At 56.8% G+C, this 23,733-nt stretch overlaps 1 protein-coding gene and 1 long non-coding RNA gene across 5 annotated transcripts in view; one reads left to right on the top strand and one right to left on the bottom strand.

Moving 5' to 3' along the window:
• STX16 (syntaxin 16) overlaps positions 1-4,049 on the bottom strand; it is a 37,744-nt gene extending 33,695 nt beyond the window's left edge. For all 3 annotated transcript variants that reach the window (XR_014831713.1, XR_014831712.1, XM_085002625.1), the window contains exon 1: positions 3,855-4,049. The gene's annotated coding sequence lies outside the window, so the exon portion shown is untranslated. The remainder of the gene's footprint in view (positions 1-3,854) is intronic.
• Positions 4,050-4,316: 267 nt separating this feature from the next.
• On the top strand, positions 4,317-11,939 carry LOC146395406 (uncharacterized). 2 transcript variants are annotated; one of them, XR_014831960.1, is made up of 2 exons: positions 4,317-6,323; positions 7,332-11,939. It is a non-coding gene; the product is annotated as an uncharacterized LOC146395406 (long non-coding RNA). The 2 variants fall into 2 exon arrangements; XR_014831961.1 differs by having other exon boundaries at positions 4,330-5,736.
• The last annotated feature ends 11,794 nt before the right edge of the window (positions 11,940-23,733 follow it).

Genomic DNA, 23,733 nt, shown 5'->3' with positions numbered 1-23,733 from the left:
GTCGTCCTTCCTGGTCAGTCTTAAATATTTATTGCACGACAATCTCGTTCCTACATTTAGGAAATCAATCAAGCTTCCATTTCTTTGAGAGAAGTGAACGGCGCTTGCCCACATAAATAATGGAAGAAAAATCCTCGTATTCCCAAAACAGCCACCTCAAGCCACCCAAGAGCCCCAGAGCAGGGAGTTCATGAAGAATCCATGAGATTGGCATAGCAACCCAAAGGCAGCACCGGTGCAGTTATAACCCGGCCGCGTCCAGGCACAAGATCGTGTGTGTGAACTAGTGTTCAGTGAAATGGGAGCCCTGGCCAGGGCATGCAGGCAGGTGGGGATCGAGTCCAGTCCGTGAACACCCTGACCCATGCTGGAAGGGAAGGGAGCAGAGGGGAGGGGAGGGGGGCAGGGGAGGATGTTAATCATTATATTTGAATGTTCCTTGGCTGTTTTATTTTCCTGTCAAGTGGCTTAAGCCTGATTTTTTTTTTTTTTCCCCTCATGGCCAAGTATGTGTTTCCTTGGAATTGAAATCTAGGTTGATGGTTTTAGATTTTAAAAGCTTTCATTGTGACTCATTCTTGGCCTGGGACGGGATTCTGTAATACTCCCCAAGCTCAAAGAGCCCGGGTGTCCTGTTTCTTGGGCTTTGTACCCACTTTCTAATGTTCTGCCTGTGGATCCCAGAAGTTGCTTTTGGAGACAAGTGTTTCATTGTCTTCTTGTCATCTTGAACCATAAACATGGACTTCCCCGGCTGAAGCCAGGCAATGGCAGGGCCAGGGGAAGGTTTTCAAGTGCTGACAGGCTAGTGGTGAGAGACAAAATGGGTCAGCAGTGCAAGATGCACACCGTTCAGCAAAGAAGGTTAGATGAGATGGGGCTCGTGCAGATCCTGCTCGGGGCCAGCGCACCGCAAGTGATCGGTGCGTGGGCACTGTGGTTTCTTTCAGCGGCCATCCTGCTGACACAAAGCTCACGTAAGGTGCCACGGCAGACTCTAAAGCGTAGGGCGCGGGGTGGGAGCCGAGGGGGCAGGGGTCTCTGAATACATTTCGAGATTCTTCCTCTGTGGCTTAGGAATCCAGATGTGTTGACAATGTGCTTGCAGGTGTAAAAAGGGTTTAAACAGCCTCAAATGGTCACCTTTTAACTTGGGCCTTCCTAGCATCTCTTGGAAGAGAGCTGGCCATTCTTTTATCCAGGTAAGCAGCAGAAGCCGATGAGGCTAATAAATGCCTCATCTGCACAGATCTGACATAACAGGCAAATTCTGGCCAGATTTCGGAAACAGGAGCTTTGTGTTCTGCTCCCCAAATAGCTCCTTAAAACCTTGAGTATGTCCAACCTCTGGAAACTCCCTAGCCCTGTCTGCCTTGAGCAGAGAGTGGCTGGAGAGAGGCAAGTTTTGTCCAGACTCCATTAGGTTTTTATAGCAGACAATTCAATTCCAGAAGCATTTCTTAAAAAAAAATCCAGCAGCGGGCTGTGCCTAGCTCTTGCCAGGCACTGCTAAAAGGGCCGACGCGGAGCAAAACTCTTGCCTTCAAGGAATGAAGCCTCCACGAATTCTGCCCAATGCGAATTCTCATCGTGTGTGTTTCTCCCATAGCTCAACAGACAACCCCTTCCCTTCCTTCACCCTCTACCCCTGCAGCCGTGGTGACCTTTCCAAAGCGCAAATCTCATCATGTCCCTGCCTGATTGAGGCCATGGAACACCTCCCTTTGGCCCATACCAACGATGTGCAGCCGAAAACAGGTGTTCCCCAAGCCGGGCCGTTGCTAATAGGAACCAGTGATGGTCTTTTTGTGGTTGGCGGAGGAAAATGAAGCTAATTGATGGCATACTTTCCATTTTAAGTGTTTTTTTCCCCTCACTTTGTCTTAGGCCTTTCGGCCCAGGTACCCCTTGGCTGTATTAGAATATAGTATAAGATGATATCGGATTTATCCCAGAATTCATTGAAAATGTGTGAAAACCCATCAGCATTTCCTGGTGTTCTGCACGCAGGTGCTCTGCATGGTGGAGGGGCGCCTGGGAGGGAGGCCAGGCATTCGAGACCCTTCCCGACAGGCTCCGCCCAAGTGGCCCTTTCTAGGCTGGGCCCATGTGGCTTCCTCTGCCTGGATTGTGGCTCTTCCTCCTTCTGCTTCATGACCTCGTCCCTCAAGTCTCAGTGGCATCCCCTGTCTACCTGTCATCAGTGTTCATGGGGTTGAGGAGTGGACGGATGGATACATGGAAAGATGAGGTGAAAGAGCTTAAGGACCAGAGTATTCCAGAAAGCAAGACCTCCGGTCCTCTGCCCCCATGTCTCTCCTACCATGTTTCAGCCACAGCCTGGCCTACTTACTCTTTCTCAAATCACTTTGGAGTTCGATGCTCCCACCTTCCAGTCTTTGGCTGGCTCCTTCTCATGACTCATGTCCCAGAAGACCCCATATAAAGTACCTTGGCCCTACCACTGGGAAAGGAAGGTCCTCTCCCAGGGCCCTGGGCCCATCACACCTGGTGCCCATACTTGGTCAATGTCAGGGCTCAAACAACATCTAACCTCGTGGCCTTTGGTCTTTGAGCCCCAAAGGAGACCTCTTAGGTAACAGCTCATGGCAGGAAAGCCTTCTATACTCGGTTTTCTCGGGCAAAATGATGTTGACACCTGTGTCTTCCAATAAATCAACCTTCCCTCCTAACCATCTTCCTTGGCAAGAACAACTCGCTGAAGTGCCAAGCCACGGCTGACTTGGATGACTCAACCCTTGAAAAATATAAGGGAAATCATTGTGTTTTCATGCTAACGGGTATTGAGACACAGCTCGCTCATCCGTTTCTAGCTGTTGTTTTTTTTACCCCATGGACTGTAACCACTGGCCTGTCCCTGGTCTTCTGAGTGACGTGGGGGCACAGAGCTGGACCCAGGCTTCTCCGGATGCCACTCTGGGAACCAGGAGCCTCGCATTAGCCACGTGGCCTTGTACGAGTCAAGACTCCTTTGGCTGCAAGAGATAGAACCTAAGTCAAATCCGTTTAAGCTTAAAAGCAAATGTGTTGGCCCAAATAAATAAATTTAAAAAAAAATAAATAAATCGAGGCACAGCTGGGTCCAGAAGGTACATGATAGCAACCCGAGTCTATCACTCAGTTCCTTCTTCCTCTGCGTGCGTTTCATGCTCAGGCTAGCTCTCCCCAGAAGGTGGCAAATTGATATCTGGAGGCTCAGCCCCAGGTCTCGCGGCACTGCAGCCCCAGCAGGAAGCTCGCTTCTCTCTCTTCATAATTTCCACCCAAGTCTAGGACTGACTCTCTTAGGACCGTCTTGAGTCGCATCTTTATCTCTGGACCCTAGATGCCACATTGAGGCCAGAAGGCAGGGATCATTTGTTTGACTGGGTTTGGGGTCCCACGGCTTCCTTCTGGACTCGGGAAGGTGAGGGCAGCAGGGTCTGAGCCACGCAGACCAACCCCCCTGCAAGTTCACCCTTTTGGAAATCGGTGGCTGGAACCGAGAGCAAGGGGCTGCCGGGTACGCAGAGGCAGCATATTTCCGCCTTGGGCCAGTTTTCAATCCTTGCTCTGTGCTCTTTCGTGCTGCCATCTGCCTCTCCTTGAAACTCCACTCCTCCTTCTCAGGCTCTCTGGGGCCCAGTCCCCAGATGTTTTCCCCTCACTTTTCTTGTCTCACCCTCTACCCACCCCCGCCCCGTGATTCTACCCAACGGCGATGGCCACAGGGTCCACCTTCTGGTCTCATTCCTCTCCTGAGCACTCCGTGTGGGTTTCCAGCTTCCACCCACACAGGGCCTCCTGGAGGTCCCACCCGGCCCACAGGGAACCCTTCCCACCGGGGCACGCACCTCCTCCTGGGCTCCTGCTGTTTAACGGCCGCATCACCTCAGTAGAGCCCTTGGCATTCTTCCACATCCTCGGTCCTCTCTCTGTGACCAGAGTGCGAAAGACCCTGCCGCCCACATGTGGGTGGTCTCTCCTCCCCTCCAGACCCACCGCCTCTCCTCTGGTCTTGTCTCTCCTGCCTGGAAAATCACAAAAGCGGCCCCTGCCTGCCCTGTGTCCGCACCTTGCAGGCTGGCCCCCGAGGCAGGATAGAACTTCTATCTAAACCACCACCTTTCCAAAAAGACCACCCTGGCCACATTCCTCTCCTGATTAGAACCTGCTCCGTCATCCTGCTGTCCATGGGGGGAAATGAGCTCTGTAACTTTGCCTCTGAGCATCTGCAGTGGCTCCTGGCTCTGGAGCCACACCCCCGGGAGTCCTACGCCCTGCGGAACCTTCTCTGCCCCCTCCGTGTGGATCACTTTGGGTGCCTTTGGACATTTGATAGCTTCTGCCTTGAGGTCTTTCCTCCACTCCCACCCCCTTCTCCTGGAAAACGCTCACTCACCATTCAAGGAGGAGCTCCAATATCACAGGCGAGCCTTTCCCCAGCCCCCAGGCAACGTCAGTGACCTTCATGTTGGTTCATGGCCTGGGATGCACCACCCTGTCTTGTGTTGATCTGTTTCCACGTGTGCCTCCTCCAGGGGAGGGCAGGTGCCCCCGGGGGAACCACTTGCTTGGTGCTCGTGACTGGATGAGTGACACTTGAGCATCGCGGATGGGGGGTGGGGAGGGGGTGGGTGCCCCAGGAGCAGAGTGGGCTGCGGAGGCCTGTTATAGCCCATCGCGGCGGGAAGATGGATCCTTAGTGTCCAACCAAGAGCCCAGGGTCTGGGAGGTGAGGTTCGCCAGGCTGGGCCGGGCCAAGCGGAGTCCAGGGAATATCTTTAGGGCCAGCTGCCCGTGATCAGGAACCACCCATGAGCCCAGATGGCTTGAGACCTCCTCTTGTCCCGTCTCCTCCTTTTGAAAGACCGGCGGATCCTTGCCGCAATCTAAAGCAATTTGTGCTCTAAGGTGGGATGGCCCTGATAAACGTGTGTCTCTGGTACCCTCTTCTCTTTCTCTCCCTCCGAAGTTCAGCTGCAAACCTGAACTAAGTGTTTCTAAGGACGAGGCCGGCTCCCACGGATTCCTCCACAGGGGCCACCTCTCCGACCACAAGGGCTCCCAGGACTGAGAAGTTTAGCGTCTCCTGGGCGCCCTAAGGACCGTTTCCAGCCATCAGCATTAAGACCTGACTCCGTCAATGAAGGAACCAGTTGCTTTCCCAACACAGACGTGTTGAACGGGGACCATGAGCGCGGCATTGCGGAGGCGGCTAGGCTCTCTGCTCTCAAAGAACTCATGGCCCAGCTGGGGACACAAAACCAACAGACGGGAAACAATTAGTGAGCAACGGAGCTTGAAAAAATATGCCGAAGTGACTATAAAGACAGCGGCGGTTCAGAAAAGGGAGAGATTGATATTTCAGCGAAAGCTTCCTTCGTGAAGGAGACGGAAGAAGACGACGGGGCCCTTGAAGGATGAGCAAGGTCTTCGCGACGGGGCGGGCAGCCCCGAGAGGAGCGAAGCCAGAGAAGCAGGGCTCAGGATGCAGTGAGAGCGGGACAGAGGGCGAGCCCCCCTCCCCGAGCCCTGGGGAGGGGAGGCTGCTCCAGTCAGTCACCATGCAGCGAGGTCTGGAGTCCCCTGGAGATGAGGGGTTTAGATGTGACGTCCATTCAGCTCGTAAGCCCTTATCTCATGCCTGCTGTGCGCCAGGTACTGTGGATCGTGCTGGGGCTCCGAGGGGACCAACACCCAAGGCAAGGCAGACACATCAATAGCTTCCTTAGGGTAAGTGCCACAGGGGAGTTACCCACCAGCTGCCTGGAAGCCCAAGAGGGGCAGCCAGCCTCCCTTGGTAAAGATTAGTGGAGGCAACTAGAGGGAGTCCTGTAGAGTATCCGAGGTTGTCCCGGCGTGGAAGGGGCAGAAGCCAGGATCTGGGCATGCACAAAGGTCTCCGCTGCCATGGTGTTTACCAGAGTGAAAGCGTGCAGGAGCCTACATGTCCAACCAGAAAACCATTGACAAAAGAGATTCTGGTCCATCCATATGGAATCCTACAGAGCTCTTCAAAAGGATAGAGCTGTTCAGTACGTATTGATTGGAAAGCTTTCCAAGACACAGTGTTAAGAGGGGGGAAGAAAAGGCAAAATCCAGACCAAAAGTATCGCATGGTCCCGTTCCTGCCGGGGGAAAATCATATATGTAAGGGAAAGCCGTTCTGCTGGTAAAGGCCTAGACATCTCTGCAAAGTGACCATGGAACAAGGAATAAGCCTCGCTTCCAGGAAGGAGCGCTGGCAGGGGGGCACCCAGGACGGCCTGCTGTACAGTGACTCCAAAAGGAGACCTTGCTTGAAGCTTGACTCTTCAAAGGTGCTGAGGGTCAGCCAGTGGATGGGCGGGGAGCAGCGTTCTCGGGGGAGGGGACGCCCCAATGAGCCTGGCAGGGTCCTCAGGCCCTTGGGGATGGTTGGGAGGAGGGTGGGTGGGCAGGAGGGGCAGCATAACGAGAACGATGCGCCAGGCGAAGGGGTTCACCTTAGTGCATCACTGACTCCCTCAGTCCATAAGGATGCAGACCAGATGTAGATCAGCCTTTCAGCTGTGCTACCTTGGTGTCCTGGTTGTCTGGTGCAAGCCCGACAGGCTGCCAGAATAAAATGCCACAGGCTGGGTGCCTTATAAACCACAGAAATTTCCTTCTCACAGTCCTGGAGGCTGGGACGCCCAAGGTCAAGGTGTGGGCAGATTTGGTCTCAGGTGTGGGTGCACTTCCTGGTCCAGAGAACGTGTCTTCGTGTCCTCGCCTGGTGCGGATGGGGCAGGGAGCACAGCAGGTCGTCTTTTGTAAGGGCACCAATCCCTTTCTTTGTTTTTAAGTTTCATGGGCGTCTAGTTGATTTCCAAGGTTGTGCTGATTTCTGCTGTACAACAAAGTGACTCCGCGATACATGCACACACATCCATCCTCTCTGCTTCTTCTCCTGCAGGGGTGACCACAGGGTGGTGGGTAAGGTCTCTGTGCTCCACAGCAGGCCCCTGTGGACAATGATTCCATCTACGGAGCGTGCTCTCAGGATAAGGGCACGAATCCTATCGTGAGGGCCTCACCCGTGTGACCTGATCACCTCCCAAAGGCCCCGCCTCTCCATCCCATCACCTTGTGGGGGAGTAGGATTTCCACCCAGGACGGGGTAGCGGGAAGACACATTCGGACCTTGGCCAGGCTGGGCCTCCGTCCTAGAACCCCCCCTTCCTTCTGTGTTTGGAGTCAGGACGGGCCACAGGGAGACCCTTACAAGATTCTAGAGGCAGGGTTCCCAACTCAGGATTCCGGGTGGACACGCAGTGACACCTGCCTTTCCATCGTTCACTTTCCAGGAGAAAGAACCAGAACATAAACAACGAGTAAATAACGTGGCCTCGGAAAGTGAGGAAGTGCCAGCAGAAGACAAGAAAGTGGCCAATCGTAGAGGCTCAGACTGAAGGTCCAGGGCTCTGATCTTCAAGGAACAGGAAGGGCAGGCGGGGCAGGAAGCAGGCCGAGAGCGTGAGGGGTGAGGTCGGAGCGGAGGTTGGAGCAGAGGGCCTCCCTGGCCTCGGATGTAGGGCGTTTGGATTTTATTCCAGAAACATCCTGGAATCAAGGCATCTTGCAAAGTTGGCCAAGGGAGAGCTTTTCCTTTGAAAAGTAGGGACAACCACGGTCTTGCTGTGTGTGTGTGTGAGAGAGAGAGAGAGAGAGGGAGGCGGGGAGGAAGACAAATTTCACGGCTCGGTTGTCACCTCAGGCTGACTTGTGGATCTTTCCATCCTGCATCTGAGTTAGGAGGGCCTGGCTCCCTGCTGGTCTCTCCCGAATTCCATCTTTCCAAGGAAATTAGGCTTCCTCCTGCTACGGAGGTCTTTCCAGGCCCCCGAGAAATGCACATTCTGTGAGGCTGAAGGGCTCGCGGTGTTGCGCTTCATTTGCCTGGGTGCCGTTAGCAACACCGAGCCCTTCTGCCTCGATTCAGCAGACTTTCCTACCCTCTTCTGCCTGGAACAGAAGAAGAACGAAGGGGACAAACGGTCGGGGAAAGTCGGGCTGGGAGCGACGGAGCGGCCCCTTTCAGCGGAAGGGACAACCTCTCAAGACACGACAAGTGGCCGCCGTCACTGGTCACGGGGTCACTGGTCAGCCCTGCGTCCTCGGGCTCCTGTTCCAGGCCTCCTGGTCTCAGCGTTTCTAATTGATTTAGAAATAACGAATTTATGGGCTAGATGCCTAGAGACCAGTGAGGCCAGAGGAGGGGAGCCAGTTGGCCAAGGACACACGGCTGCCCAGTGGTAGGGTCTGGCCTGAACCCAGTTCAGCCCCCGGAGCGGCCCTTCAGCCGCATGCACAGCTTCCCGGAGACCCCCACGCAGGCCAGCACCTCCTCTGTGCGGGTCTCTGGGAAAGCTGGTCTCACCTCTCACTTCGGGGCGGAAGCCGCGTAGATGTTTACCGTGGGGGTGCTGGCAGCGCACCTGTCTGCCCCATCGCATGAAGACCTGCAGCTGTACCCTCAAAGAGCCTCCCTGATGGCAGACGAAGGGATTCTCTGGCTTCCACCAGAGCTTCTGGACGCATTGGTTATCCCAGGGAAAGTTCCAGAACTGAGTCTCAACAGCTGGACTTAGGTCACCTGCCTTCCCATCCCTGAACTGATCAAGTGCCGTCACTGGGGGTGGGGTGGGGGTGGGGGGGAGGCTCTCCCTGGCCCAGCCTGGTTCCCCTCTGGCGAGAGAGTCAGCGCTGGGCCGGGCCCGTAGCCACATGGACCAGGACTGGTGGTGGCCGGCTTCCCAAGGAGCATCAGGGTGTCGTGACCCGAAGCAAGAGAAGCTGATGCTGGGTGGCGAGGACCCCAAAGACCGAGAACAGGGATTTCCTCATCTCCCTTTCAGAACCACAGACCTCTGGACCACATGCCGAATTCCTTCCTGCACTATGCTTGGGCGGAGTGAAGGCTTTGGAAATGTTTGTGGCCCAAAGAAAAGAATGAGTGGCAAGTCAATGGGAGTGAGAGGCCATCCTCGCTGTGGGGACAGGGCAAGGGCCCTGACAATTGCAGAGGATGGCTCGGGCCCACCGCTTGGCCGGGACGCCCTCGTGGAGGCTGACTGCATCCCTGCCCAAGGCGCCGGGCCTTGCAGTTAAGCCAGGGCCGCGTGAGCAGGCACGCGGGTGGCAGGGCTAGGGGCTCAGGGTGCAGCTAGTGTGAAACGAGGGCCACCTTCCTCCGTGGGTCAGCCTTGGCCAGTGGCCCCGGTCCCGAGGAACTTTCCAGGCAACAGATGGATCCTGAGCCACAGGAGAGAGCCTGGTGACAGCCTTGCTCCTGGGGAGGGGCGGGGGGGGGGGGGCGCCCGGAATAGAGACGGGTTGATGGGCTTGTCTCTTGAGTGTGTGTGTGTCTGTGTGTGTGTGGGGGGGGTTCTGCACAACATCCCTTCTCGGAAGCTGGCCTGGCTGGGGTGGGGCTTTCTGGGCCATGACAGCAACGCAGGGCGTGGGCGATGGTGACGGAACAGCTGGTTCCTTTGTCTCCAGGGCAGGAGGCTCCAGCAGGCCACCTCCAGCATCTGCAAAGGGCCGTGGGAAGGGGCCCTGCGAGTCTGAACGCTAAACAAGGCGGCTTAGGGATGCTTCTCATGCGAATCCCATGATGGAGTCTCCCTCAGGCGGGAGCAGTTTTTTCACAGCTCCTTGGTCTTTTAAAATGAGAGGCACATGGAGGCTGGAACAGTTTGGTAGCCCCCAAAGGACCTGCTGGGAAAAAAACATCCCCAGGCTCTCGGCTCACCAAGAAAAGCATCCCATTTTTCAAGAAACTCTGCCCAACCGTGCTTCTCCGTGCGGGGAGGGGGTGCTAAGCTACAGCTGTGCTCAGCGCCTGAAATGAGCCTCTGCAAATAATCCTCCCCAAAGCCCCAGGGACCAGTGCTTCTACCCTTCCAGTTTATAGACAAAGAACCAGTTGCAGGAGACTGACCTGAGGTCATGGAGAGGCAGAGCCAAAGTGGAGCTCAGGTCTGGCTGGCTCCAGAGCCCACACCCAGCCCCTCAATCATGCTGTGAATTTTGAGGGAATCTACTAATGCCGTTCAGCTGAGAGCACCTTGTAAGCAAGTCTTCCGAGGACAAATGACGTAGCAGAGCCCCCGGGGAACAGGGGTGGGACATATTCTGACAGCACAGCTGCCACAGGCCAGACACAGCCCAGGAGATGGCTGCAGGAGATGCTGGGGCCATTAAGACACAAGGGCCCAGCCACACGACAGACAGGGGACTTGTGTGCTGGGTGGTCAGGAAAGCAGGGGAGGCCTCCAGGAGGAGGTGACATTGGAGCAGAGAAACTGGGGAAGAGTGTGGCTAGGAGAGGGAACTGCAGCCTGAGATGCTGCCCAAAGGACTTGGGATTGGGACGAATCTAATCAGGCCACTGGCCCTTCCTGGAGTCTTTACGTGTGGGCCCTCTCTGGTCCTGAAACATTTTGCGCCCCTAAGGCCTGGAATCTGAGAGCAGCTGCTCCTCCGGGGCTGGGGGCCTCCACCCACAGTCCTAGAGGAGGCCCTCTGTCGGCCTTGCCTTTGACTGTTGGGCCTGGCGGTCTCCCACCGGCTGGGTGGTCTCATTCCCCCCATCCCTGTGGTTGCCTGGCCGCGCCATCACCTCAAGCGGAAGGATGCCGAGGCCCTTCCCTGGGAAGGTCCCGAGAACATGCCTCCGTGGGACCCAGGCCAGAGGGCTGGCCAGCACTCTCTTCTTCCTGCTCCAGGGAGATGCACCATTAGACTGTTTTCTTTCTTTCTGGTTTGTTTTTGCCTCTCAACAACCATGGATCCCCAGCGGCCTCCGCGTTCTGTCCGCTGGTGGGACGGTTGCAGGCACGTTTCTGGTCCTCTCTCTCACTTGATTTTAAAGGTGCCACAGGCCACTGCCAAAGGTGGGAGACAGAGGAGGAAGAGGAGGGGCGGCACAGCCCACAGGGGACTGTCCCTGGCCTTGGAGGAGGCCCCTTCCCACTGGATTCCTCAGTTTGTCCATTTCTCAAATGGGCACATCGATTCTTTTTTTTTTTTTTTTTTTTGGCCTCACCCACAGCATGCAGAAGTTCCCGGGCCAGGGATCAAACCTGCGCCATAGCAATGACAACGCCAGATCCTTAACCCACTGAGCCACCAGGGAACTCTAGGCACATTGACTCCTGACCGGCAGGAGCGTCCTGAGAGACAGAAGGAAGGGTGCCCATGTGGCAGCAAGCGTCTGAAAAGAAGGGACGCAGGTGCCAAGTCTCTCCAGACAAATGCCCTGCCTTGGGGGCTGGATGGTTCTCTGCTGGGGGCCGTCCTGCACATGGGTCAGAGAGGAGGAAAGATTTCGGTAACTTAGACGAAACACGTGGGGTAGTAAATCACACCCCCATTTATGCCTTTGCGGGTGTGGGTCTATATGGCATTTTCCTCTCTTGAAAAGAAAATTTCAGCTCCAGACTCTGACAAGGCCCTGTTAGATAGGGCCTTTCTCCCACCTGCCAAGGGCCGCTTTCATAAGAGCGTTTGTCAGACAAATTCCCTCCCACTCCCCCTCCCCAGGGAGGGCAGGGGCCTCGAGCACCAGGCCCAGCATCTCCGCTCCGAAGGCCTGGCCTTGGAGGAGGCCAGCAGGGTTCCCGGGCGTAACGTTCACGAGATCAGACAGGAAGGTGCCTTCCGGAGCAGGGCCCACTGCACCTCCGGCATCTAGGATAGTGCAAGGCACATCATCCACGCTCCGCGGGCACAGAAAAATGACGCCTTTGCCCAGACTGGCGAGATCTTTGTCTCTGGCACCTTTCTCGTCTTCTCTCGGGCAGACAGACTCTCCTACCCCCTCGCACTCTTATCCGCCTCGCTTAATCTAGCTTGTAGTCACTAGGCTATAAAATGACTGCTGAATAAACTATCGATCAAATAACAAATATGTTTAACATCGATCATGTATATGCCACTGGGTTAAGACCTAGAAAATGGATGGGGCTTTGGGGAGGGGGGATGAGGTTCTCAGCGATGAAGGATGGCAAATACATGGGGCGCCTGCCCCCACTCTTCCTGCCCCTGCTCCTAGCAGACATTGCTAATCTATCACCGCACATGCGGCTCCAGAATTCTGTTTGATGAAGAGCTCTGGGCTGCTCCTCCTTGGGAAGGTCTTTCTGCGTGTGGCTCTGGGAAATAAGGGGTCACCCACATGACCAGCTGGATGTGGCACATCCCTCCTGGTGATCAGAGGAGTAGCAGGCATCTTGTCACCCTATTCTGGGTCTCTTGGGAGGAGGAGAAACCCACTCCTCACTTAAGAGGCAGAGCCATGAGTGACGACGACCAGATGAGACCATGGCAGGAGACCCAGGCGCTGCTGTTTGCCTGCACTACGGCCAGCCCGAGAGACTTCCTGGAGGAGGTGGCATTCTGAGGTGTTGGCTGTCTCATGTGTCCTAGGGCAGTTGTTTTTGACCACATGGCAACCCTGCCTCCCTGCCCTTCACGGGGACCCACTACTGTCCAGCACAGAGCCTGAGACCCGTTTCTAGAACTGGCCCAAACTTCCCCTCCTCAGCGCCTCTGTGTCTGCTGTTCCCTCTGCCTAAAAGGCTCTTGTCCCAGTCCCTCCCCCAGCTGGCTCCTTGCCAGCCTCCAAATCCCCGCTTGAATGGCTCCTCCTCAGAGAAGCCCCCTGGCTGCACCCTCCCACCGGATCGCCCCATGAATCTCCATCTCAGCCCCTTGTGTCTCCCACTAGGTGTGAGCTGGCCTGCCAGACATGGGTGCAACCTAAGTGCCCATCAGCAGAGGAATGGGTAAAGATGTGGTACAAACACACAGTGGAATACTCCTCAGCTAAAAAAAAGAATGAAAGAATGCCATTTGCAGCAACAAGGATGGACGTCAAGTGAAAGAAGTCAGAGAAAGACAAATACTGTATGATACCACGTATATGCAGAATCTGAAAAATGTAAGAAACTAGTGAATATAACAACGACAACAAAAGCAGACTCACCGCTATAGAGAATGAATTAGTGGTTCCCAGTGGCAAGAGGAAAGGCGGGCAGGGCAGGGGTAGGAGATTAAGAGGTCCAAACTATTATGCATAAAATAAGCTACACTGGAGTTCCCGTCGTGGCTCATTGGTTAACAAATCTGACCAGGAACCATGAGGTTGCGGGTTTGATCCCTGGTCTTGCTCAGTGGGTTAAGGATCCGGCGTTGCCGTGAGCTGTGGTGTAGGTCGCAGACGTGGCTCGGATCCTGCGTTGCTGTGGCTGTGGCTCTGGCGTAGGCCGGTGGCGACAGCTCCGATTCGACCCCTAGCCTGGGAACCTCCATATGCTGCGGGAGTGGTCCTAGAAAAGGCAAAAAGATAAAATAATAATAATAATAATAATAATAATAATAATAATAAAATAAAATAAGCTACACGGGTACACTGCACACCACAGGGCATACAGCCTATATTCGACAATAGCTGTAAATAGAGTATAACCTTTATAAGTCGCAAATCCCTATTGTACACCTGTAACTTATACTATCATACATCAACGATATTTCAGTTAAAAAAAAGAGAGAGAGAATAAATGAATGACCAAATGGAATGCATACAGGAATGAAATGTTTAAAATTCCAATGGTAAAAAATAAATACATTAAATAAAAATCAACTCTATGCAAATAGTAAAAACAGCAGCAACAACAACAATGAAGCCTATGAGTTGGCCTCTGGCCCTGACACCTGTGGTCAGGGCTACTGTAGATGCTCCATAAATATTTGCCCAAAGAATGAAGAAGGATCTGATCTCAAGGTTTTGTGGAAGCTGCAGGGGACAAGGAGTCCTCTGCAAAGCCTCTCCAGAGACCAGCTGACCCCGCCGCCTGTCTCATGGGACCGGGTTACTCTTCTTCTGCTGCCAAACCCATACAGCAAGCCCCGCCCTGCAGTGAGCTCCCGGGCCTGTGTGAGCCTGGCACACCCTTCCCACCTGAATGGTCGGGTCTCCCCAGGTAAGCATCTGCGGCAGGCACCGGTGTGGCCAAGCCATCCGCCAATGGAAAACAATGGAGAAATAGGCCCTGGGCACCGGGTAAGGCAAGAATGGTCCCTAGAGGCCTGCGCGCCTGGCCAGGCCTGTGCTGGGAGCTCGCAGGCAATTTCCCTGCAGTCCTCCTAATAACCTAGAAGGTCCATTTTACAGATGGGGAAACTGAGACTCAGAAAGGCCTGGCCATCATTTTCAAGAGGCCGAAACCTACACCCGAGCAAGTCTGCAGCTGCTCCTGGCCCCGGACACACGCGGAAGCCAGCCCACATCTGGAGAAGCTGGGGGGCTCACCCACGGCTCTGATGATCCCTAGGCGGTGCATTTCTTCCGGCGGTCTGGGCACCCCGCCCCCTCCTCCCCCGCCGCACGGCCTGGCACTGCCCTTGAAGAGCCCCGCTCACCCTCTCCTGAGCAGCTCCTCAGCCGGCCGACTCCGATCTCTACAACTGTCGCCCATCCAGGCTCCAGCTCAAACTCCTGTGGGTTCTAGCAGTTTCCTGGGGCTCATGTAACAAAGAGCCACAAACCCGGCAGCTTGCAACTCCAGGCGCCCGGAGATCCAGGGTGGGCGGAGCCGCACTCCCTCCGCGGCCTCTAGGAGGCGCTCCTGCCTGCCTCCTCCAGCTTCAGGTGCTTCCGCATGTCCTCGGCTTGCGGCCTCATCCCTCCAGGCTCCTCCTCCATGGCCCCATCGGCTTCTTCCCTCTGGCTCTGTCCTCTCCTCTCCTTATCAGGACACCAGGCAATGGATTTAGGGTCCGCCCAAATGGTAATTGAGGGCCCACGGATAATTTCATCTCCGGATCCTTCGGGAGGTGCACCTGCAAAGATCTTCCTTCCAAAGGCAGTCACTGACGTTCTGAATGGAGGTGAAATTTGAAGGGACCCTATTCCGTCCACCACTGGGGTGACTAGGACAGTGGGTGACTGCGGTCGCAGGCCCTGGGGATCCAGATGCCCCTGAGCGGAAGGCAACATCAACAGCCGGAGCTGCGGGAGCTCCTTACCCTGGCAGGGACCCCCGCCCCGGCCCTGCCCTCCGCAGCGCCGAGCTCCCTCTCAGTGGGGTGTGCGCTTGCGCGCCCCGCCTCCCAGGAGGAAGCGGTTGCGTTGCCTTCTTTCTTTAGGGGCCAGATGGACGTCAGGCCTCCTTGGACTCCATGTCCTCGTCGTCCTCGTCACCATCGGTCTTTGCTTTGCTTTCTGAGTGTGCGTGCACGTTTACCTTGTTTCGATTCTCCGCCGGCATGCCAGGGCCACCAACGATGCCATAGGTCAGGGTATGGTCATCACAGGTCGACAGGGGGCTTCATTGTTCCCAGGGCCAGGGGTCTCTGGGGAAACTTGGGTCTCTCTCCTCCTGGGCCTGCAGCTGTGCCCAGATCCCGCTTGTGCTGGAAAGTGGGCTGCTGAATGGACCCCTTGTGAGTCATAAACCCCAGAGGCAGGAGTGACGGACGTGTGGCTGGAAACGCTAAGATTGGAGTGGAATGACATACAGCCTGGGAGCTGAGCCGCCTGAGTCTGGGGCCTAGGTGACTGTAACAAAGCCCACGGCTGGACTCCTGGAAGAGCTGAACCGGGAAGTGACCAAAAGGCCGGCCAGCCCACCTGCTTCCAGAGCTCAGAGGTGGCCAAGCCAGAGCGTCTGCCCCACAGAGCCCCCGTGCAGGGGGGAGGCCCACACACAAGCAGGGTGCTGGGGGGGAAGGGCCGGGGAACCCCAGTGTTGGGGGTCCAGAAGGCGGGCTTTGACATACACCAGCTTCTCTCCATCTGGCGGCCCCCGGTTCCCCCACCGCCTCCCTGGTCCATGATGCCGCAACAGCTCCGCTCGCCAGGCCCCCGGGTTACCCCCTGCCCTGCCAAACATTCTCCACACAGGAACCAAAGGGACTTGGAAAAATCAGAAGAGGAAGAGTTCCCGCTGTGGCGCAGTGGGTTAAGACCCTGACTGCAGCAGCTTGGGTTTCTGTGGAGGTGCGGGTTCAATCCCTGGCCTGGTGCAGTGGGTTAAAGGATCCAGCGTTGCTGCATCTGTGGCTCGAATTCAGTCCCTGGCCGGGGAACTGCCTTGTGCCGTGTGTGCAGCCATTAAAAAAAAAAAAATCAAGCGAAGAAGCTTATGTAGGCAGAGCTTTATCAGAGGGTCCAGTGACAGCTATTCTGTTAAAAACGACAAGAACAGAGTTTGTACACGTCCTCACATATTCCCGCAGCCTCCTTGCTTTCTGGCCCTCTCCCTTAGCTGGGGGCGGGGGGGGATCATTGCTGGGACATGGCATCTCTGAGCATCCCCCCCCCAAAGCAGTCAGCCCCCATTGAAGCACTTTCTCCCTTCTGGCCATTTCCTGACTTCTTTGGGGAAGAAGGTGGATAAACACACCTTCCTGCAAACCCTCGGTTCTTTGAAAGTCACACACAGCCCTGGAGTCCAAAACAATCGACCTCGCCCAGACTTGAAGGGTCCTTGATACTGACCGAGGGCCTTTGAGGAAAGACAACTTCTCACCCAGGGGAGAGATGCATTCCTCAGCAGGGAACGGCGCCCGGACTTTCTCTCAAGCGTCCCCCCCATTCCAGAAGGGCCCAGGGAAACCCACGGGGACCACCCTCAGGTGGTTTCAGAAGCACCTGGCACACGGTCGTGCTGGATAAAGAGCTGAGTGAAGCAACCAGTGGGACTATTAATAGTAAGGCTAATACTGGAGGCACCCGTAGGAGAAGCCAGTCTCTGGGCTAAGCGCTTGACTCTGAACAGGAGACAGCGCCCTGGCCCTGATGGTGCCCAAACCGGGCCCGTACCAGGGGACAGAGGCGGATGCCGGCCCAACCCTCTGGAAGCCCGCGTCCACTTAGAAAGACAAGATAGCAAAAAACGTCACCGCTGATAAGGGTTAAACGGCCGTTCGATGCAACCAACAATGGAAGAGATATTCAGGGCAGGCCAAGATGAATTGCCCCGCGACGGTACGATGATAAGTGTTTTAGGAACTCGGGGGAGAGAGCCATTTGTCCAAGGCAGGCGGAAGCGACAGACACGGCGGGGCAGGGGCAGGGGGAGGGTGGCCTTTGGAAGGGGGCCCACGGGGCTGCCGTCTGAAGGGGTCCTTGTCTGAGGGACCCACACCGATGGGATTTGGGGGAAGAGCCTTTCTCTCTCTCTCTCTCTTTTCTTCTTTAGGCCGAGAGTCGGCTGCCTCCTTGCTCCAGTCTCTGCAGGCTGGGGTCTTTAGAGAATCAGCAGGTCGAGGAAACGGGTGAAAGCCTGGCCTTCATTTCCCGTCCAGCTGTTTCAGCGGCTCTAGGACAAGCCATCCATCTAAAATCCTTCCTTTAGAAAGCAGTGCTGGAATGCGGTGTTTGCCTCATGAAAAAGAAAGGGCGAAGATGCTGGCTGCTGGCCGTCTCTCCCTTGGCCCCGTGAGTTCCACATAATATTCGAAAAACACATCATTTTCATGGCAGTGATAAGACTGTGGAGTGTTTGGATTTTGCCCGAAATTGCAAGAGGCAGGGGCTGCGGAGTTTCTCTGAAGCTCTCACAGCCCTGGATGGTGTTCGGGCTGGGTATCTATTAAGAAAAGAGCCATTTCATCACGGCGAGCACCATAAATTGGTTCGCGGATGCCCAAGGCTTTATCTCATTAAACCGTGTGGCTATATCTATAAGCGGCGTTCCAGCTGTTTCTCTGGGAGCAAGGTTATCTGACTGTTTAGAAACTCCGGTTCAGGGCCGTGCGATGCTGCTAGCTGCTGGCTTGGGTGAGACGGCCAGCACCTCTGAAAATGCAAACAATCCAGGGCCTGGTCGGGTCAAGGTACAGCTGCCTCCCAGCCCAGCGGGCCCCAGCAGTGAGAAAGCAGATGGCTGACAATGAATCACAGGCTGTCACCCGCAGGGGCTGGCTGGTGACGTCACAGCTGGGGAGGGGGCTTCTGCAGCCGGAGAGACCCAGGGGGGATGTGTGCCAGGCGCTGAATAGCCACCCCTATGCCCCCATCTCCCTCCTCATCTCTCCCCATCCTGTCCCCTCCCAAATCTAATGGACTTGAAGCCCTCATGAGAAGACACAGATCTGTAAAATCCCGTCTTTGTCACTGATCTTCTGTCACCCAGCAGCCCCTCCCCAGCTATGTCTTAAAAGGCGGCTGTGATACCGTGGTGATGGGAGCAGGTCCGAGGCGCCGGGATCGGAGTGGGGGGTCAAGTCCACCCTGCACCCCTCTCTTTGGGTGGGCCACTCAGCCTCCCTGAGTCTCGCCTACAAAATGGGCTTTCAATGAGGATGACAGCAAATTGTGAACTCGAGCAGTTCGAAAGCAGCCAGCATGGAGCACAAGCCATGCCGGGCCAGCCATGGGTCGGGGTAGGGGTGGCAGACAGGGACCTTCTTTGGAGGGCCCATCCCACGAGGCCACGTCCCCTCTGACTTTTCATCCAGCCCTCCGAAGGCTCTGTTTCCCTTCTCACTCTCCCAGGTGCCCGGGGCGAGGGCAACACGGGGTGTGCGTGCCCACCGTCACAGGGGTGAAGGGGCGGTGGGAAGGGTCCAGGGTGTCGTGGGGCCTTCCCGGTCCTGCCAGGGCCTTGGCGCGGTCCCCAAACATGGGAATGTTTGGCCAACCCTAGGGAGCGGGAGGGGATTTCTCAGGCTGGACACAGTAACGGAGCCCCAGAGGTGGCACCAGCCCCGTGTTGACGGGACAGCCTGGGGCAGTGGCGTGGGGCGGGGGCTGTTGTTCTCATAAATTAAAAGTCAGTTCCACATGTTGATAGTCCCCGAGACGGGCGGCCGTGGCATAGGAAGCCCTGGCAGCCGTTGGAAGGCAGCGCCTCGGGGGGGACAGGTCTCAGAGAGGGCATGTCACCAAAGATGTCACATGTCATCAGTTGTTTGAGCTGTTGGAGGAAAACAACACTCCACGGCCCCGCACACAATGCCGTCGGGACGTCAGGCTGGAAGGAAACCAGAGGGCGAGTCTTCCAGAAGGACGGGGCAGGATGCTGCCCAGCAACGCAGCTGCTGACAGAGACGTTTCCAGAAGCAGGAACAATAGCGTCCCCTCCGTGGCCCCCCAGGTCCTGTGCCCCACTGGCCATGGGGTGAGGCTGCCTTGCCCAGCACAGCACTTCCAAGAGCTGCCAGGGAGAGGCCAAACCTGTAGCCGCGGCTCCGCAGCCCTCAGGAGAGACGGGACGCGTGGCAGAAAGAGCGAGCCTCTGGCTTGGGAGGCCCAGCAGGCCCGCGTGCCCGGGCCTCTGCTGCCCAGTGGCATTCCCCCCGGGGAACACCTCCATTTAGCCCCGTCCTGAGGCCTGACTGTCGCGTGTGCCAGGCACTCGAGACATGAGTCCTGCCGCTCCCTTGCAAGGGAACGGGTGTCCCTTTGATTGGCCAGGAAACGGGACCCAAGAGGGGAAGCGGCTTGACCCTTGCGCCAGACCTGCAGAATCTCCCCGATTCATCACCCCGGCCCCTCCATCGCCACTTCCACCCGGCGCCACCTTGGTCCCCCGCCTGGATCCGCACCCCTGCCACCCTCGGCCTCGCAGCCAGGGTGCCTGGCCTCCTCCCAAGAACGTGAGCCCCGGGCAGGGATGTAGCACCCAACCCGTGTGTGCTAAAGGGAGCCAGGAATCGAGGAGATCTTGTGACTTTGGACGGGCACCTCTGTGCAGTCGTGTGTGTGTGTGTGTGTGTGTGTGTGTGTGTGTGTGTCCCACAGATTCTTCCAGAAAAGCAACCTTGGTATGAGATGGGTCCTCAAGGCAGCAAGGAACCCCCACAAGCCCCTATCCCCAGGGGCCCTCAGATTCTATGCAGAGGAAGGCGAGGGGGGGGCAGGCGATTTGCAGGAAGGAGGGAGGGAGAAGAGAGCAGAAAGAGGGTGGGGAGAGGCCAAAAGGCAAAGGCAGAGCCCTGGCAGGAGAGGAGAGGAGCCGGGTCGAAGGGAAGAGTTTGGGACGCACAGAGACTGGGAACCACCTCCTGCCTCACCCCAGAAACCACCTCTCACCCCGCCTCTGCCCATCCCCGAGCTGAGCACGGGGCGGCTGTGGAGGAGAACGGGCCCAGGTTCCCGGTCCAGGGCGGCTCCAGGCAGAGGGAGGAAGGCCCGAGGCCACGTGCGGACCCCCGCCTGCAGCCCCCACCAGCACCTGCTCCCGAGAAGACGTAGCAAACACTGGAACCAGTTCTTTCTCTGTCTTCGGTGGTAACAAAGGGATCTAGAAACGGTTTGAAAATGGCTACAAAGCCCCCAAAGTCAAGCTCACGGCCAAAGGCAAGCCGATGGCATTGTTCTCTGCGTATCTGGGTGCTCGCACCCAGCTCACGGATAAGCCCCCTAGGCGGCACCCCGGGCCCGGTGGGCACCTGTGGGAGTGGGGTCGGTGGAGAGCCCTGTTGGGGGAGGATTCCAGGGGGCTGGTCCTCCAACACCCCTCTCCCCCACCTCCTCCTCCTCCCCATCTGGGGCGTCTGAGGGTGAGGCTGGCCATGAAAGAAACGCAAGGCTGCTGCAGGCACAGGGGCCAGCCCTCCCCAGGGGGTCTGTGCTCAGGACACAAGCAGGCGACATTTCAGGTGGTCCCAGCACCAACAAAACAACGCTGAGCAGCCCTTGGCCCTCTGGTCTGCCTCTCATTATTTATCTGTCCCTCTGTCTGTCTGCCATCCATCCCTCCCCAGGGCAGGGGCTGCCTTGACCTGTCCTGCACCCCCTGCCCACACGTGGGAGGCACCCCCAGGTGGCTGCTGGGCGGGTGGTTCGGGCGGCTGGCCCTCTGCCCTCTCTGTCTGGCTGGGGAGGGCCTCCCAGGTCTCTGGAGCTGTCACCCTCCCATCCCACCTCACGAACTGACATTTTCAAGACAATGAGGGCCAGAGGCTCGGGTGTGGGCGGACTGGCGTGGGCTGAGAGCGGGAGGCCGGTGGGGATTCAGCGCCGAGCTCGGCCCCCACTCCTGCGGCTCCGCTCCGCCGGGGAGTGACTCACCCCGAGAGTGGCTGGTGTGAGTCAGCTCGCCAGGATGCAGTCCGCACACTGATGAGGCTCAGCATTAAAAATGCACATGCTAAAATGGGCAGCCGGCGATAGCACGGAGGACGCCACACACACACACTCACTTACACAACACGCACACCACACACAGCCCCTTCCTTTCCTCCCCTCCCCTCCTGTTACGACGTGGGCTATGGACCCCCACCACAGCCCTGCCCCTAGTGTCCTCTCAGGCACCCTCTGGAGACAGTTCATGCCACCTCCCAGGGTTAAAGTTCATGCGATGTGCTTAGCACGAGGCCTGGCATGTCACAGGTGCTCTGGGCTGGCTTGGGCCCCTGAGGCTGGGGTCGGTCCTGGCTCCGTGCATCTGAGGAGCATCTGGCAAGGACAGGGGCACCAGCCCCGTCTCTGCTGCCCTCGGTCAGGCAAACAACGCAGATGTAGGCTGCGACATGCTCCCCATTACACGCAAAGCAGCAGGTGACTTACAGAGCCGGGGACCAAGTGGGGTAGGGGCGGGGGAGGCGAGGCCTGGGTTTTGAGGAAGAAAGTCATGATTTGGAGGGAGAACTGAAAATGGGGAGACAGCTCCCAGGTCAGTGCAGCTCCTTTTAGTTACTCTGGCACATGGCAGAGGGAGAGGGGCAGTGGGGACTCAAGAGCCAGGGAAGAGGCCTCCGACCAGAGGAGCCCGAAGACGAGCAGGGCTGGGTGGGAAGAAAACGCTCTCCTGCCCCCTTGTCTCTCTGCACCTCTGGGTGAAGGTATGGGTTCCTCTCTTTGGTTGATAGGACAGAAACTCAGTTCAATATGGCTCAAGGGAAAATGTGGGACTTCATTGTCTCATGAAAGGGCATATCTGGAGAAAGAGAGTAGGTTTCAGGCGTGGTGAGATCCAGGGCATTAAAGGTGCGATGAGTGTCTTGCTCTACTCTGAGCTCTGGCTTCCTCCATGTGGGCTTCATTCCTAGGGCTCCTGGTGGATCCCAGTGGCTCCTGGTGGGTCCCGGTTTACAGCTTTCCACCTCGACCATCCCACAGGAAAGGCCTGCTGCCCTACAGTCCCACCCAAAGTCCCATGATTGCAACTCCTTGACCCACCAGTCATGTGCCCATCTCTAAAGGAGCCATAGTGGCCAAAGAGCAGGAGGCTCTGATTAACTTATCCTGGGTATGGGCTGCATGAAGACCTCATTGGTTGAAGACAGAGGACTTTCCTATTTCCCTAAAGGAAAGTCAGAGCAGAAGAATGGATGCCTGGCCATCAGAGGCAACAAGGTCCACCTTCTCCAGCAGCAAAGCCAGGATGTCTGCTCTCTAAAGAACCATAGATGACAGAGAGATGGTGACTGGGGGGCCAGTGGATGGTCTTGGGTCACAAGTTGGGGGGCACTGGGGAGACAGGCTACATCTCCAGCTGGAGACCAGATTTCTAGGTAGGTAAGAGCTTGGGGTCTATGGCGGGTTGATAGAGCTCCTTGGGGTGGGTGACTGGATCTGGTACGTGGGTGCATTGGTCTCCTAGGCCTGCCATAACTACCCCAAGCCGGGAGGTTTCCAACAACAGAGAGGTTTCCTCTCCTGGTTCTGGCGGCCAGAAGTCCAAAGTCAAGGTGCTGTTGGCAGCCATGCTCCCCTGGAGGAGAAGGATCTGTCCCGGGACTCTGCCAGCCGCCGACAGCTTCCACCAATCCCTGGCGTCCTTGGCTTGTCGATGCATCCTCCCACACCTGCCTCCATCTTCACACGGCCTGTCCCCTGTGTCTCCTCCTCCTTTTTCTCCTCTAAGGACAGCTGTCATTAGGTTCAGGGTCCTCCCTAACTTAGGATGACCTCATCTCCGGACCCTTATGCCAAACGAGGTCAGGTTCTGAGGCTCCAGGTGGGCCTTTCTTTGGGGAGGGGGGCGCAATTCAACAGTGTGCAGTGGCAAGGGGGCTTGATCTTTGAGACCAAATTTCCAAAATTCTGTAAGGGACCAGCGTTCTGTTTTCAAGGCAGAGGGATCCATTTGCTCACTTGTGGATCTATTTCAACATCATGCAGCGCCCACCGTGTGCTCGGCGATGGATGCAGAGCAGAAGCGACAAGCTCTGCCGCCCGGTGCGACCTGCTACCTGGGGGCTCCAGGGGAACCGCCACGGAGCCAGTTTTCTGCGCATGCGCACCTCCCCTGGCGCGGCCAGCGACGGTCCTGGAGGAGGTGGCACGAATGGGGTCCCCTGTGGATCCAGGGAGAAAAGAGGAAAGGCTGGTGCATGGATTTGAACTTGAGCGGCCGAGAGGGGGGATGGTAGTGATAGTCCCTCAGAACGGGGGGCGGGGGGGGGGGGCACGAGCAAGCTTGACAGAGACCATGAGTCCCTCTGGGCTGGGGACCCCCGATTCAGACAGTGATGGGTGGGCTTCTGGAGGAGGTGGAGGGAGAGCCGAGGTGGGGAGGCTGGAGGCTGGCGTCCAGGGCTGCGATTTCCGTGGCAGCGTTTGCACTGTGCTTGGTTCCAGCCCACGGCAGCAGCCCCCAGAGTTTCGGAAATTGTTTATCGTGGTACATCTGAGCCAACAGAATGAAACTCTACCCGGAGGTTAGACCCTCTTGGGGCTCCATTCTTCATTTTCTTGGGCTCCAAACCGGCAGGTCCAGTCAGCCATCCAAGACCACCTCATGA

Source organism: Sus scrofa, chromosome 17, assembly GCF_054392235.1.
Source record: "Sus scrofa isolate SSC_HxYL_T2T_F1_AM1 chromosome 17, Sscrofa_HxYL_maternal_Yorkshire_Landrace_v2.0, whole genome shotgun sequence".
Taxonomy (NCBI): Eukaryota; Metazoa; Chordata; class Mammalia; order Artiodactyla; family Suidae; genus Sus; species Sus scrofa.
Note: the sequence above shows the minus strand (reverse complement) of the source record. Positions and strands in the feature narration are given on the sequence as shown.